The 5,593-nt window shown below is 45.1% G+C and overlaps 1 pseudogene; it reads right to left on the minus strand.

The window, feature by feature from the left end:
- Positions 1-581: 581 nt before the first annotated feature.
- LOC149355884 (uncharacterized) lies at positions 582-2,764 on the minus strand (annotated as a pseudogene).
- Positions 2,765-5,593: the final 2,829 nt, after the last annotated feature.

Here is a 5,593-nt window from a genome sequence, read left to right on the forward strand (position 1 = left end):
CTTCATCTTCATCTTCAAAAAGAACTATGCTGTATGTCTTCCCCCCTGAAATTATAAAACAAAGAAAACTGAATTAATGCGATGGAGTTCTAGCCACGGTGGGTGCAGTTTGATGAAGGTGAAATGTGAAAAACATGTATGTGGCGAGTGATGTCAGTGCACATTAAAGAACCACTGGTGGTTAAAATTTATCAGCAGCCCTCCACTATGATGCCTCTCGCCCGCTTTTAAACTCACGTCACTGTGAATCAATTAATGTGCCTTACCTATCCTGATAGGCAAGTTTTATATTTTACGAAATCAACCAGTGATCCCTGAAAATATTGCCTTTCCTATTATTCAGCAATGCAACTGCTACACTTGTACTGCAGGTAATGATATGGTGGAATGAGAGGTTTAACATTTCGAAGCTGCACATGGATTTTTTAGAACACAAAAGCGGAAGGCTGTCAATTAATGTTTGACCACTCAGGGTTCTTTATAACATGCACTGACATCACACAGAACACGCATTTTCACTCCATGAAAATGTAGCCACTGTGGCAAGGATTCAATCTCATGACCTTGAGAAGAGCAGGTCCAATGAAATGAACAGTTTAAATTAGCAACTATACCAGCACAGGCTATACTTGTCTCATTTAGTCCATTCATTTCAGTGGACCAAACCATGGCATGTGTGCAATAGAGGAAATACTGCATAATTATCTCCTCCACTTGGCAAGCACATGCATTTATTTCTAATTTCATCAACAGGCCACACAGAAAGATCTTGTGAAAGGTCTTTAGCAGCAAAAACCAGGAGCTCTAAAGACGGCAATGGCTGCGAATACAAGTCAGCCAAAGTTGTGAAATAGTGCCCACAGATGCTGGCCCCCGACACCGATTGCAACATATTAGTTACAATGTGACCTTCTTTAAGCTGGGCACAATTATCCAGCCTGCCAAGCTTGAGCACAGTTCCTTCAAACTCTAGCAAAGAGTACTGTCTGCCTTGAAACCCTGGTGGCACAGGTCCATTAGAGTGCTCTCCTGACAGTCTTGGGTATGAATTGAGAGAACCTGTGGAAACATTACTAAGAAAGCGTTTCTTACTGAGGCGCTTGATAACCTGCTGAAGAGCTCGAGCCTTCGTCCTTACTAGGGTCTTAAGTTTATAAAGGAAGTTTTCAAAAACGAAGGCTGAAAAGTCATCAAGAGGGCTAAATCTTCTGGCATCGTCAGCTAGGTGCAACTATGAGCGCACGTTATAGATAGATCCCCGTTCCATATAGGGAGCCAGCCTCAGCTACAAACTCTTGAAGAAGGTGCTCCGCCAAGTCCACGTTGCGCACTGCGTAATCTGGGCATGCAAGGATAGCAATAGCAGCACTAAGCTTCATAAAATGGTCGTAAAACTTTCTTTCCAAATTTCCTTGGAGGACAAGTGGTCCATAGTACAGTAGAAAGTTCCTAAACTCAACCGCTTTCCACTGCTCCAAAAATTGCAGTGATCGTGGCCTGCGCTTCATGTCACTTGGAACATACAAGTTAAAACTAGCAAGCATCGTGGATACATGAAGCTTTGACTGTGATGACATTTTTGAAGCTGATGGCTTTTTAGATGCCCAATAACAAACGAGTAGTTTCTTCATTACCCCTTGACAAACCAGGTGCATATAATCTAGTGGGAACTGTGTGACCATCCCAACACCTAAACACTGCAGCGGAGACTCGCTATGGTGGTGATGTTCTTGGGCAAAGCTCCTGAAATCTTCATCAGTGCGCAAGGGACTGTCATGGGAATCAAAAATGATTTTCCTGTCAAGTGCAGAGTATGCACCCTTTTGAGTGCACCTTTCACATCCAAAATAGTCTGTATGGCCCTTAATGCATTTGATCTAAGCCCTTGCTGGGGCATCACACACAAATGCATGGCTTTTCACAGCATAGACCTTGCCATTGCACATAAGGCCCTCCTCAAGCAGCTTCCTCATTTCGGAGACAAAATCACTTAAGTACAAGGTCACATCTCCAGGCTTGCTGTCACCCTCATAGAGAGCAGCAACAAATGGAGAGGAGGGTGGACTTTCCTTTACAAGCACGAGAATCGGCCAGAATTGCTTTCTCTAGCTGCGGGAGAGCGGAAGGCCGTCTACGTTCACAATGAGTGACAATGTCCGACAATCTGCAGGAACATGTGCAACATGTTCTTCCAAAGAACGAGAAATTCCAAAATAGTGGTAACGACCATCGGTCATCACTGCCAGATCAGTATGCCTCTGCGTCTTTAGCAATGTTCTAGCATCCGAGGGTAACTATGGATGGTATGGCTTGAGCACTTTAAGCAGGGAATTCAGGTGTGAAGCAGGCAATTTACTATTAATAGCCCATACACGCAAGTCGTACTCTAGACACTGAGTAGCGGCACCAGACTTAGGTGTCATCCTATCTTCACACTCCTCCAACTCGTCATCGTCAGAAATCCGCGACAAGTCTGACGTTGCACTTCCTATGTCAGAGATGCCGCTAGAGGTGCCAAAATCTGACAAGTTGGAACTGCGGCTTTCATCTGCGTCCTCGCCTGGCACTGATAAAGAGGATAAAACGACATAATGCGACCAAAGGTGTATTGATCCTGCTCTGCTCTTATTGCGCACAATCAGCGGTCACGACCATTATCAACAACGGCGAAACAATTTTCTAGTTCGCCGTGAACAGCCTCTGCTATTCTTCGGCGTCGTTGCCGAATGGTCACTTCACTTAGTGAACACTTCACTCACTTCATGATGCAACGAATTCAGCACTTAAAACTATCACGAAGGGCATGGCTTTGTGCCAACCAACACGTGTTAGAGCACAACAATGAAAGTCTAGAAATCACTTACCACTGAGGTCATCCTCTGAGCAAGCCTGCACCATTTCAGTTGAATTGCAGAGAAGCTACAACAAAACAAGCACAGGCACGGCGACCGCAAAAAAAACTATGCTAGAACAACAAAAAACGCGGACTTTGACACGACTGCCGCTGAGAGGCACGTTTTTAGATGAGTGCGCGTCGCAGGGCTGGCTCTCGCATGGAAGAAGAAAATGGGCTATCGGATGTACCGCGATTTGTGATGGTGATCTCCATGGCCATTAGACTGTGGAGCGTCAGTGAAACCAGAACTCAATTTTTTCGGCAGTTTTTATTTAGACCGCCTGCTTAATTAAAAAACAGATATTTCAGCTGTTTAGAAATATTTTCGATACAGGTATATATTTTTACATCAGTGTGACATAGTTAAGTACACTTGCACTGCTCGCCAGCTGTGTATGCACACCACATGCAAGCTTGCACTCGAAGCAAAAAAAATAATAATGAATGTATTAATGGTGAGGAGAAGTGATCTGGTACCACCTTTTCTATTTGGGCTTCAGAAATAGCCCGAGATGGCAGACAATTAGCCTATAGCATGAATGTTATAGCAATGCCACCGTATGTGGTTCAACATCTATTCATCATTTGACAATATTGCTGCAATGTGAAAAGACCACTTTAGAGCAACGTTATCAGCATGTTGCTTGGTAACATTGCAGAAACATTATCTAATGTTGAAGAATGTTAGCGCAACAGTACAACATTGGCAATGTTGTTGCAACGTTGCAGTAACATACTGTGCTACTAGGGAATAGGCACCCCCGCTAACAGTGCTCTACGACAAGAGTGTTGCAGCGCCTCCCGCTTGAGGCACGAGCGGGGGGCTCTACAACACCTATAGAACTGACACCGATTCGACCTGACAGTGGAGAGCACGCTATGATGAATGTGTGGGCAAGCAGACAAAACCACGGGACAGGATCGCGATCACACCAGCAAACGTAATATCCGAGCCCCAGTGGAGACCATCGAGAAGCACCTTGCTGGGTGGCGGGTGTTGTGTGCCTGCGATACTAGAAGCCCCTCTAAAAACACTGGTTGGGGTGTCATGTGGCAGCAGTCACTGAAACGGCCACCAAGCTTACGATGTACTGCTGTCATTTCTGGCTCATTTGTGTGTGTGTGTGTGTTCATGTGTGTGTATGCATTCTCTGTAGGGAGTGACTAGTTGTGTGTGCTGTGTGCATGTGTTTGTATACTCTGGCGGGGCACCACACCAGTTGTGCCCATCTGATTCAAATGGCAAGAAGGCAACAGTCATCATCACGCAGTCTGGGCTCTCCACTGTACCACAGGGTTGAAATAATTTTCATTCTGGATCTCAGAAAATTTGGCCTGCATAGCAATAGACCCTTTAGAAAATTCAGTCTGGCAACTTGGCAGGCATCATCATCAGCAACTTCTGTCGGCGCCGTGCGCCATATTTTGGGCACCTTTGGCTAGCAGACGCTACAGACGCGCAGCTGTAGTACTCTGCTCAGTCTTTACACCATGCAGTTTCCACCTTGTGGCACCTGACTATCATGCCGGGTGCATTTTCGGAAAGGCTTTTAGACTCCTATTGTCCGGCCGCACCTCTCAGGGAAGCTACAAAGCTGGTATAGGGAAGCGCACCTGAAGTTTGCTCCCACTGCACCAGCACCACTTCTCCCCTGCCGGTCATTTTGGCGTTTCCGTCCGGGCGTGTCGCCGGCGGAGCGCATTGAGCCAGCAGCCTGTCGACTGGTATGCGCGTGCTGCTCGCGCGGCTGGCACTCTCTCTTTCATTGGGAGCACGCGCCGTCCTGCTCGCGAGCGCACAAAAGAGGTGTTGTTACTCGCTGTGAGTCATGGTTAGAATTCCGCGACGTTCTAAGAGTGGAGAATCTTGTGTCAGCGGCTGTCACAGTAGTTCTCTGAACATCAACGGCCAAGGACTGCCCGTGGAATTCTATAGATTTCCGGGACATGTCCTACATTCTTGGGGAAAAAAATTAATATTGGAAAATTGTAACGTACAGTAATAGAAATATTGAAGATAATGGTCTTAAAAATTTTTCATTGCTCTTATCGAGCAGTTGACGATAGGAAAAACGTTAATACGAAAAAAAATGCAAGCCTATCGATGGGAGATTGCTATAGTGAAATCTTCCAGTATATGAAAAAAAAATGCATTCATACACTGTTTTCTATTCAAAAGTGTTTATCCGGAATTGTATGAAATGGATAAGAACGAGAAACGGGAGGCCTCGATAACTGCTTTGGGCAGGGTGAAGTAAGCGTTTTTCTGTTCCTAAACACGTTTGGTATGTTGGACGCGTAATATTCTGAGCAGTTTTTGCTGTAATTCACTAAGCATGCAGTGTTTAGTAAAGCTCGCGCTAACGAAACAAATTTTTTGCCATTTTTTATTTTGGAGGCTGAAAACAGCAGCTAGCGGCGTTATGCAGACGCGTGTGAGGCAAGGTCAGTGATCGCCTCAGTGTTCAGACTTGTGACGCCTGGCTCAATTTTCGAAGCTGCTTTACATGTAAAAAAATTTAAAAAATAAAAAAATCACAATGTTTGCTTGCATATGAATGAGCGTTTGCATATGAGCGATGGCTCTGCAAATTAATTGTTCTGGGGATGCGCGTGCGCTGTAATCGGCATTAAAATAAATATACCAACCGCTTATCTCCGTTGTAGCGTTTGACCAAACTAGAGCATTTTTTCTCT

Source organism: Amblyomma mixtum, chromosome 3, assembly GCF_055824585.1.
Source record: "Amblyomma mixtum isolate Tamu chromosome 3, ASM5582458v1, whole genome shotgun sequence".
Classification (NCBI taxonomy): domain Eukaryota; kingdom Metazoa; phylum Arthropoda; class Arachnida; order Ixodida; family Ixodidae; genus Amblyomma; species Amblyomma mixtum.